Source organism: Chrysemys picta, chromosome 16, assembly GCF_011386835.1.
Source record: "Chrysemys picta bellii isolate R12L10 chromosome 16, ASM1138683v2, whole genome shotgun sequence".
Taxonomy (NCBI): Eukaryota; Metazoa; Chordata; order Testudines; family Emydidae; genus Chrysemys; species Chrysemys picta.
In genome coordinates, this window is record NC_088806.1 from 7,235,744 (window position 1) to 7,248,014 (window position 12,271).

The 12,271-nt window shown below is 47.3% G+C and overlaps 1 non-coding gene across 1 annotated transcript; it reads left to right on the forward strand.

Moving 5' to 3' along the window:
- The first annotated feature begins 10,899 nt into the window (after positions 1-10,899).
- On the forward strand, positions 10,900-10,971 carry TRNAA-UGC (transfer RNA alanine (anticodon UGC)). The gene has a single exon. It is a non-coding gene; the product is annotated as a tRNA-Ala (tRNA).
- The last annotated feature ends 1,300 nt before the right edge of the window (positions 10,972-12,271 follow it).

Below are 12,271 nucleotides of genomic sequence, written 5' to 3' on the forward strand. Positions count from 1 at the left end.
GATCGTAAACCTACGGACGCGGAATTGTTAGCGGAGGCGAGAAAGTTACATGAGAAACTGGGGTTGTCAGATCAAAAAAGGTTATGCTCAGCGACGTAGCAAAGTTTGAACAGCATTTAGGAGTTAACATACAGGTGGTGCTGTATACGGTGAAAGGCGGCTGGGGCTTTTTTAAAATGGGGGGTACAGTGTACCCCAAGACTTATTTTATCCTGTTGCACGATGAGCATTACTATGGGGTTTTGGATGTAAAAAAGTTGTTCGGTGCGAAAAATTATTGAGAGTTTTGCCACATGGTGTACAGCCACGACCACTCTTGCAGGTATCGTTGCCACCTCTGCCTGAGTGTAACGTGCTCAGACAGCGTGGGCGTGCAGCAGCGGTGTCCTAGCTGTAGACTGTATTGTCGGTCCAAAGAGTATTTAGACAGGCATATTGACTGGGCATCAAAAAACCAAGTTGAATGCCTGTCTAAAACTTTGTGTGAGAAGTATCAGTCTTACGTGAACAAGCGGCATAGGTGTAAAGGGAGACGGTGTAAGCAGTGTCAGGGTTTGATCGTTGGTGATGTAGACGGTCACCTCTGTTTTATGGACAGCCTTAGAAAGCCCGAATCTTCAGAAAAGTATATTTTTTATGATTTCGAATGCATTCAGGAGACCGGGGTGCACACTCCCAATTACATTTTTGCTATGTCCCTAAAGCCAGAAAAATCCTGGGAATTTAAGGGCGATGAGTGTCTTTCTGTGTTTGTGAAGACCTTTATTGGCAAAGAGTTTCGGGACTACACGTTCCTAGCACATAATTCTAAAGGTTATGATGCATACTTTATTATTAGACAGTTACTCAAAAAGATGAGCCTAGAAAAGATGGGCCTAGAACTGATCACTCAGGGTAGTAAACTAATGTGCGTGGAAGTTAAGGCCCTGGGCATTCGTTTTATAGACTCTTTAAACTTCTTGCCCATGAAGCTTAGCAAGCTACCGCAGGCGATGGGGTTTGAAGGGTGCAAAGGGTATTTTCCACACTTTTTTAACACGTTAGAAAATCAAAATTACGTGGGGCCTATGCCCGGTATGGAGCACTATGGTGTAGAAAGCATGATGCCCAGAGAAAAAGCAGAGTTTCTTGACTGGTATCGGGACCACAGCTCTGAGGCATTTGACTTGCAGAAAGAGCTCGCGTATTACTGTCAGCAGGATGTAAAAATTTTGAAACAGGCCTGTATCCTATACAGAAAAGAGATTATGAAAATGACGGAGAAGGGAGATGTAGTAGAGAGAGAACCTGGTAAATTCACTGAGATAAAACTGTGTATAGATCCATTCCAGTACATAATACTGGCATGTGTCTGCATGGCTATGTACAGGTTTGTTTTTGGAGCCTAACACGGTAGCTCTTCTCCCTCCAGACAACTATCACAGGCAGACAAAGAGATATTCGACCCCATCTATTCAGTGGCTGTTGTATATCTCTCACAAAGAAAATATACAAATATGGCACGCTTTACAGGGTGGGGAACTACAGGTAGGCCCCTACTTTTTAGACGGTTATGCCGATGTTGATGGGGTACGCACAGCCTTTGAGTTTAACGGGTGTTTTTTCCACGGCTGTGTCACCTGTTATTGTGAAAAAGCACAAAATCCTATGACGGGGACATCTTTTGGGTTTCTTTATTACAAGACTCAGCTCAAGACTGACTATCTAAAACGACTTGGTTTTGTAGTGAGGACTCTTTGGGAGCACGAGTGGGAGGTGATGAAAGAAACAGACAGGGAGCTTGCAGACTTTTTAAACCGAGCCCAGTTACCCCAGCCTCTCATGCCTAGGGATGCTCTTTTTGAGGGGAGGACAAACGCTATCCGCCTATATTACAAGCCTAACCCCGGGGAAGAAATCCACTATTATGATTTTACCAGCCTGTGCCCTTTCGTAAACCAAACCAAAGAATACCCTATCGGACACCCCGATATAGTCTGACAAATTTGGGCCCCTTGCAAATTATTTTGGAATTGCAAAAGTTAAAGTGTACCCCCCACGAGGCCTCTTTTTCCCATTGTTACCTGTCAGAGTGGGTGGCAAGCTTATGTTCCCGCTATGCCGAACCTGTGTGGAAACCGAGCAGCGGGAGACATGCACCCATACTGACGAGGAGCGGGCCATCCTGGGGACTTGGTGCACGGTGGAATTGAACGCAGCCATAGCAAAGGGGTACGCGGTGGCTAAGATCTATGAAATCTGGCATTTTAATGAAAAATCTGATAAACTCTTTTCAGAGTACATAAAATTACACCTCCATCAGAAACAAGAAGCTTCAGGGTATCCCAGTTGGTGCACAGAGGAGGAAAAACAAAATAAGTACGTTAGCGATTTCTACCAGAAAGGCGGTGTGCATTTACACCAACACGAGATCAGATCAAACCCTGCTAAACGCCAAATCTCTAAACTGTTTTTAAATTCTCTGTGGGGTAAATTCGTCCAAAGATCCAACCTACCCAACACCAGCATCGTGAGAGACCCTGACAAACTCTTGCAGTACCTGTTCTCCCCCAATTATGAGGTTTCATCCTGCGAGTTTATCGATGATGAAACAGCGTGCATGTCGTGGAAGCACGCAAAAGAACGGTACTCTGTCTCTGGCAATACCAATGTTTTCATAGCCTGTTTCACCACCGCTTATGCCCGCTTAGAATTATACAGCCTCCTAGACGGTTTGCAAGAGCGGTGCCTGTACCACGACACTGACTCGGTGATATTTGTGAAAAGGGAGGGTGACTGGAATCCCCCTCTGGGGGATTATTTAGGGGACCTCACGAGCGAGATCCCGCCAGATCAACACATCACCGAGTTTGTGTCGGCAGGCCCGAAAACCTATGGGTATAAGCTGTCGGGTGGAAAGGCCTGTTTGAAAGTCAAAGGTATTACCCTAAATGTAGCAAACTGCGAAAAGATCAACTTCGACAGTTTGAAAGATCTAGTCTTGGACTATTGCACGGGTCTGCAAGAAATCACCTCAAAAAAGATAGAGGTGCAGCAGCCCTCTATCGTAAGAAACAAAAACCAGTGGCAAATAGAGACAAAAACCCTTAAAAAGACACAAAAAGTGGTTTACAACAAGAGGGTCCTAGGAGAAGGTTTTAAAACCCTGCCCTACGGTTTTTGAAAAATGGATACGAGGTGGAAACATCCCTTTTCTGCAATTCTCGCGGGGCCTAGCAACTGCGGGAAAAGTTACTTTATAAAAAATGTGTTGGATAATGCCAAACACACACTGTCTGTTATGCCTGAGAATATCGTGTGGTGTTACAGTTGTTGGCAACCTCTGTATAAAGAACTGCTTTGTAAATATCCCTTTATCAAATTTCTGGAGGGTTTGCCTGATGCTTTTGACGATGACAGTTTGTTTCCTACTAATAAAGTAAATATGATTATCATAGACGATCTGATGAACTCTGCTTGTGAAAGCAATGAAATCGAGAAAGCCTTTACCAAGTATGTGCATCACAGAAACCTGAGCATTATGTATATAGTTCAAAACGTATTTTGTCAGGGAAAAAAGAGTCGCACAATAACCTAAACACAAAGTACATGGTTCTGTTCAAAAACCCCAGGGATAAATTACAAATTGCTACGCTCGCTCGGCAAATGTACCCTGGCAAAGCTCAATTCTTTCTAGAAGCTTTTGAGGATGCTACCAAAAGACCTTATGGCTACCTGGTGGTGGATTTAAATGCTTCCACACCAGAAGCTTATAGACTAAGAACTGGTCTTTTCCCTCCAGACTGGCCGGCGGTTTATACTTTGAAAAGAACAACAGCCGGGTATAAAAAGAGATGACTTATCGGCAGGCCCCTTTTTAACAGCCGGGGCTGCTGACCGAAAACATGTCTAGCTGTGTGAAGAGAAACCTGGGCCTTTTAAAATTACTTAGCAAATCATCCCCACAGCAAAGGAGGGCTATACTGTGTTCGGCCTCTGACGATCTAGTAGTGGCCATCTCAGAAATAGCACTCAATACCTTAAAAGGAAACATTCCTTTAACACAGAATCAAGTGCGTGTGCTGAAACAGAAATGCACGCTTATAAAAACTTTGTGTAATAAAAGGGTTTCACTTAAAAGAAAAAAAGGATCTGGTGAAGCAGTCTGGGGGGGTTTATCGGACCTCTGTTAAGTTTTGCTATCCCTCTGATAACGGGGCTTTTAACTAATCGATAATGGAGTATGGAGAAAAAATGTTCCTGGTGCCCAGCCACCAGTTGGAGCAATTAAGGGCTCCCCCTCCGGCAGAGGAAAATATCAGAACAACCGCAACTCGCTTACTGGATGCTGAAATGAAGTCTGTTCTTCAAAGAACTGACTTGGCCGAATACAAAAAGGCTAAACTTTACAGTGCTGTGCTTTAAAGGTACCTAATGTACGTGAAGCAGAGCGATGTGGATAAAGGAAAAATAAGTCTGTTTCTACTGGAACAGGAACAAAGTGTGACTGCCAAACCCCCAGAAACACCAAAGAACTCAGACTCTGTTGCTCAGGAGGTGTTGGATAACGTAAATAAGCGTTATAAGAAAAATGCAATAGTATTGCTAAATAAGCTGGGCCAGGATAAAAATCTCTCTTCATGGAACGATAAAGGGTCTTTTGTGTACAAAGGCTCTGTGGTTAATGGTTCTAACATGCTCGACTTAGTCAGGGCCGTCACCCAGACTCGCTCTGTTCCTAGCAGACATGTACCTAAAGGATGGGATGTGTTTATGAATGCCATGGCGGAACTGAACGCGTCTCCTCTTTCGCCCAGGCTTCCTCTTGGACTTTCCCTTATGGCCGGCCCTGCGTGTCAAAGCCCTTCTTTTAAAGGGTTTCGGGGGACCTGTGCGTCGCGGGTATGACGTATTTCTCTTTCTCTTCCTCCTTTTAATGTACATCCGCCCCGATCCTTCCTGTGAAGCTGTATTCCCTACCTTCTCCAGAACAGCCCGGGAGACGTGATCTACCACATCTTTAGCTATGTTTTGAGCGGCAGTTTTTACACGGAGTTTAATAATCTCTAGCCCCCTCCTCAAAAGCGGTACGGCTTTTTGAAAGAGGCTACGAAATATACCACCCACACCCGCTCCGTACATCACGGGGGCCCCATGATATCCAGGAAGGGCGTATCCAGCCTGGGCTTTGTAATAGTTCCTGTAGATGGTGGGGTCGCCATAATTTTTTGGGATCGCCATAATAGGGTTTTGCTTTTTTTTTTTTTTTTTTTAAGAAACCTCGCTCTCTCCGCGGCCGCAGATGCAGCTTGACGATCACCTTGCCGAAGCGAAATGAGACATGTCTGTTCTGATCTGTCTTTATTTCAATGGTGATGGTGTCGATGTGGTGTTTACTGACAGGGATGAATGAGGTTTGTCGTAGGTAATGGTAACAAACTCATTGTTCCTTCCTCGGACAGGGATGCAACGTAACAGGGGAACAGAAAAGTCCCCCACAAACTGGTGTTCTACGATATCCATGTATACATACAAGGAGTTAAAACCTCCTGTGATGTCTGCCGAGAAGGGGAATTTTTGGACGTTGCGTTTGTGGCCCAAACCCAGAATGTTAGCTAGCTCCCCGTCAATAGAAAACACGAACATAAAATTGGTAGATTTAAGTCTCACTTTTCTACCCACAGGGTCGTAGTTCATGACCACCTCAGGCGGTCCGGGATGACGAGCCACGTTGCTGTTCATATGCTCCAGTAATTCGGGTATGGTTGAGTAATAACCTTGTCGTAGGATGAAATTCCACGTTGTAGCTCCAAAGGTGATTTCGAAAGGGGTGTCTTCGTTGATAGTATTCCAGCTGTGCGGGTATTGTATTTCCACTAACCCCACCTCCCAGGCACCAGGGAGATCCAAGGGCTTAATTAGCCGTATTGTAAAGTTTGAGATGGTGTTTTGGGGAAAAACTGCAGAGCTGGCAATGCTGGGCAAAGTAATGTAAAACCCGCCATCACTCATTTTTCTCTCTCTTTCTCTGTCCTTGCAGAAGGAATCTTTTTTTTGTTCGTTTGTTTGTTCGTGTCTAGATGTCACAGAGTTGAGAAGCTTCCACCCAGCTGTTAAACTTATCAGGCCACCCCAACCATTTCACCAGTAGCTGCTTTTTTCTCCCTTTTCCTTTCTCTGCTAGAACTTTTTCAATCCTGTAAATCCTGTCTCGTTTGGGGTTTACTTTTTGTAATTCTTCAGGGTAAAAAGATCCAGTAACTGCGTCACCCTCGTAATCTTTTAAGCGGTATACAGGTCTCTGGCCCCTGGTTAAGGCTTCATCCACTATGAATATCTCATCGGTAAACGTCTGTTCATAACCTTTTTCAAAAGCGCCTTTGGTTTTAGATAGTCTCACATGGTCACCTTTTCTAAAAGGGGCAACAACTGGTTTTATTTTAAAACCATCTCCGTAAACCGTTTTCCATACCTTCAAAGAATTTGAAGGGTTAACATCAACGGGTCTGGTACATATAGTTCTATGAAAGCTCTGGTTGTAACTCTTTATAAAGTCAGGTAAGACGTCAATGTAGTGAAAGGTGTTATGGGCTGTAAAATATCTCCACATCCTAGTTTTTAAAGTTCTGTTAAATCGCTCCACAACCCCTGCTTTGACTTCATTATTGGTAACAAAATGGTAAACTCCATGCCGCTTTAACAATCCACTTAAAGGTTTGTTTAAAAATTCTTTCCCCCGATCGGTTTGTAATTTTTGAGGCACGCGACCTTCACTGAAAATAGCTTTAAAGGCCTTGGATACCTCACCACTCGTCTTGTCTTTTAGGCCTAAGGCCCAGGCATATTTGGATAGAATGTCTATCACTGTTAAGATGTACTTAAAACCGCTGTTGTGGTTGGAGAACCGGTGCATATCCACCAAAAATGCCTGCCACTGCGCATCCACCTCTGAAACAATGGTCTTGTTTCTTTTCAAACGTATTCGAGCCGGTTTGTGTAAAGTGTAAGCATCCTGGTCTGAAAGCCATGCTGTTACCTGTCTTCTGTTTAAAGTTTTACTATGCTTTTTGGCCGCTTGAAAAAGAGGGTTGACCCCGCCGAAGCTCCCAACTTCCCCGGGGGCATAATATATTTTCTTTAACAGAGCCGTCTGTGTAGACATGGCTGTTACAGGTACCGTCTTTTACTACCACAAGTATGAAAGGGAACACATTCATATTGACACATTTAAATAAGTTTTATTAATCGCCTGGTTTAACACGGCCATTTTTACAGCCACCTGTAAAAAATGGATGCCATGACCCCACCATAAGGGAGTCTCAGATGGTTCATTCTTCCATTTTGTCCTCTTCGGTTTGAGATCTGTGTCTCAGACATGAGCAAAAGCAGCTGACGCATGATATGTTTACTCCCACAGGGCTTCCAATGTGTAAGTTTTTAAAGACCTCTAAAAAGGCATCGTCGACCTCTTGAGAGATTTTCAGAAAAGAAACCGTGTAAGCACACCCACTGCTTGTTTTTTTTTTTTTTTTTTTTTTTTACGCAACCCCCGGTTCCTACCCCATTACCCACCCTCCTCGACCACCGCTTCTTAATCATTCATTTTACCTGAGCGCCGTCTTTTCCGTTCGCTTTGTCTGCCGGTGCCTCCCCTGAGCCGCGATCGCCTTCCACCTCTGAGGGGGTGGACAAAGAGAGGCCGTCACGTTGATCGGGCTGTCTCACGAGGGTTTTGGGGTCGGGTTGTGGCGTATCCAGCAACGGCTGGGCCAAAGGGCTCCCCTCGATCGCTTTCTCCGCGGCTGGTCAAAGACCCTCGGGGCTAAAACAAAGTCCAAAGTTCTCACGGGGGTGGTGAAGGAGTCCATGTTTCCTCTCAGCAGCCTTTCCGCGCTTTCGAAAACACGTGTCCTTGGTAAGAGATGGCCGCCTCCTCTGTCTGGAGCTGGGCTTTATGGGGGTAATGGTGCTACACTCTGATTGGCGGAGGGCCTTGGGAGGCGTTCTTAGTGGGGACACACGACTCCCTTCCGGAGGGGTCACCCCAACCCAGAAGTCACCCTGGTTGGTCAACATCTCCTCTCGGGGCGGTCCTGTCGGCACGAAACCCCTCCTGATTGGTAGAGGGTGGTGGGGGGAATTCTTAGAGGGGGTCACACGACCCACTTCCGGATGGGTCACCCCACCCCCGGAAGTCACCCTAATTGGTCAAAATCTCCTCTCGGGGCGGTCCTATCGGCACGAAAGCCCTCCTGATTGGTAGAGGGTGGTGGGGGGAGTTCTTAGAGGGGGTCACACGACCCACTTCCGGATGGGTCACCCCACCCCCGGAAGTCACCCTAATTGGTCAAAATCTCCTCTCGGGGCGGTCCTATAGGCACGAAACCTCTCCTGATTGGTAGAGGGTGGTGGGGGGAGTTCTTAGAGGGGGTCACATGACACACCTTGCTTCCGGTCAGGTGGCACCTTAACCCCGGAAGGAATACCCCCATGGGGTGGGACTTCCGGTGATAGGCGGGAAGGACCAAGGGGTCAAGAGGCGGGGCTTAAGGGGTCAAGGGGCAGGGTTATGCTTTGATTAACGGTAGGGCCCTTATACTACTTACCTGCTTGGTAAGATAGGGGTGAGTATCCCTGCTAGTGCTACAGGAGACCAGAGTTTGATTCTCCCACCCAAGGCTGACTTTCTGACACACTTGGAAGTTTCATGCTAATTTAGACTCACCTGGTGATCAGCCTGGAGCTCGCTTTCAATGCTGCAAGTGTTTCAAATCCCTGGGAGCAGAACTCCGGTGTCCCACAATTCCAGCTTCTTTATCTCACTGCAACATGATGCAACCAAGTCTGTCACTGTCCAGTTTGTGGTGAATCTCTTTCTGTTTTCTTCATTGTTCCTGGGGAGGGGAGTTTCCCCATTCATCACAGTTCTTGATGGGAGGGGAAGGGAGAGAGAAGAGGTTGTTTTTTTTCTGTTTCTTTCTCTCTCACCACTTTCTGTCCTTTCCTTTCCATCCAGGATCACCCCTTTCATTTCAGATGGTGGAGTGACCCCCTCCCCATTCTCAGCATTGAGGAGCCTTCAGAGCAGAAACATTTGGGGGGGGGGGGAAGCAGGAGGTGTGAATAGTTGGCAGGAAGGAGTCCTAGCAGCTGTTCTGAGAAATGACTTGCCCATCTCTAGATTCTCTCCTGTGGGCTCTGAGAAGCAGGATGGGGCCTGTATGGTAAAGTCCATGCAACATTCCCCTTTCATCCCAGCCCTGGTATGTCACCAGTAGCCTGCTGTTCCCTGGTAGCAGCAAAGGATGTTTCCCACCGTCCAGGAGACCCCAGCCTGGGATGAAAGTCAGCTTCAGGCTTCTCCTCTCTCCCTTCTTGGAATCAAGTTCACATTCTTACCAAGAGTTAAAGCAGCCCGAACCCCCAGAATCTGGATCAATGTCATAAGTTCCCAGTGTCTCCATGGAAGACAATTTGTTAAATCCGAGATGAATGGAGTTAAATCAGTTCTCAGCCTGAGTCCTTTGCTCTTAATCCTGAGGATATTGTCCCACCCTGGGGCCATTTCCTGTCTCTCTTTCATACATAAACACAATTTTCTTTGCACAGACACAGGAACAGCAAGATCTTTCTCTGTCCCTTGTGCAAAGCAGGGTGCCAAATTCCATGGAAACAATGGACAAGGAGAGGGCCTTGCGCACATCCAGCCCTGGCAGTGAGATGTTCCCTCCCCTCTTTCTTTATGCTGCTTCTGTTATTTCATGGAATGTGTGGGATGGGGGAAAAGCTGAGCTCACTCCAGGTTGTGGGAAAAAAAGACCCTGAAAATCTCAGGGCCTCAGGAAAAACCCATCCCCTGCTACCGGGATCACTGAGGTGCTGGGGATTTGAGTAGGAAAGGGACTGTCTGAATTGTTAAATTGGGGAATGAATAACAATCTACAACTAGATCCACTTCATTAACTACTGACACAGGCTAATCATGCTGCAGATAGAAGGGAAACTGGGAGTGATTCTTTACTGTACAGCCATGGAAACAGTGACCCAATTGTACTGCAGTGATTGTGCTGGGGAAAGCTGGACTTTACAGGCAGGTGGAAATAGCAGATCCTAGAAACACCTGGAGCCAGGGCCGGCTCCAGGCACCAGCCAACCAAGCACGTGCTTGGGGCGGCACCTTGGGGCAGGGTGGCGCTCAATTTTTTATTTTTATTTTTTTTATTCGGCGGGGCGGTGCTCGGAGGGGGGGGCGGGGCTTCAGGCAGCGTGGTGCTCGGAGGGGGGGCAGAGGCTTCGGGCGGCGTGGTGCTTGGGGGGGCAGGGCGGTGCTCAGGGGGGCAGGGTCTTGGGGGGCAGGGTCTGGCATGGTGCGGTACTTGCAGGGGGCGGGGCTTCGGGCGGCGTGGCGCTGGGGCTTCAGGTTGTGTGGTGCTGGGTGTGCGGGGATACGGCGGGGCAGCGCTCTTTTTTTTGCCTGGTGCGGCAAAAAAGTTAGAGCCAGCCCTGCCTGGAGCTTCCCACATCACTTCTGCCACCAGGGTCAGGTGTTGAGTAGTTCACAGCACCCCCCACCAATTACCTTGCAGCAGGGGATTGCAGCACCCCCCCCACCCAATGCAGGGGGGAGGGCTGAGTGTATCTCTGCACCCTGAGTCCAGGGCATGCACTCTCTCTGCCCCACACATAGAATCTGGCTCTGCTGCAAGTGACCCCTAAGAACCACCAACCTCCAGGACAGCCGGTTTGGCCCTCAGAGTAGGGAATGTTTCCTCCATGCTACTTTTAGGCCACTGGATGTGCTGGAACCAGGAGGGCTCTGAATGTAACCATTAGCACACACAGCTCATCTGGAAAAAGAACAGCAGTACCTGTTCTTTTTATGGATACAGACTAACACAGCTGCTACTCTGAAGTCCATCTGGGGATGTAGCTCAGTGGTAGAGCACATGCTTTGCATGTATGAGGCCCTGGGTTCAATCCCCAGCATCTCCAAATTTTCTTTTCACCCTGCTGCTTTGCTCACACCCAGAAGAGCCAGCAGTCTCCGTGCATGAGCTTCAATCCTGGTCAGTGAGGGGCAAGTGCCAATTGCATGGAAGGTCTGTGGGGGTTTATGCTCCTAAATCACCTCTGTACTTTTAAGATTCCCACCGGTTGTGCTGTTTGGGCCGATGGTGGATGAAAAAGGAGAAGGGTACGGGAGGGAAAGGTCCCATCTGCACAGACTGAGAGGCAAGGAAACAGAGGGGCAGTCAGTGCTCAGGAGAGAGGTCAGTGATTTTTACTCAACAGGGGACACTGTCTTTTTGAGGTGAGTGCAGCTTGCTTGGGATTGTGCTGATGATGGATAGAAAATGGCTGGAATCAATGACAGATGAGACCATAGAAGGGGAAGGGGAATGGCAGCCCCACAGAAGGTCCTGGGTGCTCAGATGCCCCAGTTATTGCAGCCTGGCCTGTCATAGAGACAGAAAAGACACAGTGGGTCCCAGCCCCCCTACAGTGATCCCATGGACAATAATCTGTTTTTTTGGCAGGTTAAATGAATGCAGCCTCAGCTCTGGTCTCTCCCAAGGGCCTAACGATGCTTTGCACAACGATAAATAGAAATGAAATGAAATGGCCACAGCATAGGATGGCAGAACCTAAGGAATTAAAAGCCTCCAGATTCTTCTGTGTGCATTACTCCGAACGGGAACTGTAATTTGACTTATTTTGTGGCTGCGGCTGGCAAACAAAACATCAGGACAAAGTCATTCCAGTGACTGTGACACTGGGTTTGAGGAGGCTTTGATATTATTTAAATACAATTAGCATGTTACACTTGTGTTTTTAAAGGTGGCTTCCCCAAGCAATCCCAAGTTGTTCTTCCCACAGCTGGCTGACGGTGGGCAGCAGGGGATCTCCCCTATCTGGGGGAATCTCTCTGGGCCCCACTGTTAGTTCTCCATCCTATATCCCCATAACCATGCATACCCCTCCCCCACCCATTATCAATGTTTTAGAGTGACCCCTCCCTCACTCTATGTTATGGGATACAGACTTTCTGTGACAGAGACTGACTGGGGCTCCTCTCTGCATGGCCCCAATGGGGAAGGAAATAAGATGGCCAGAAGTAGTCAAATGGGGCTAGACCAGAATAGGGAGATTTTCTTCCTGTTAAAATGTACTGCAGTCTCATTGCTGAAAAGCTGCATTTTTAGTTAGGTTTGAACCATCACCCTTTCAATTACCAGGCAAAGGTGTGAACCACAGAGACTGATAACTGCCTGCTTCCTAACTTTGTCTAAGA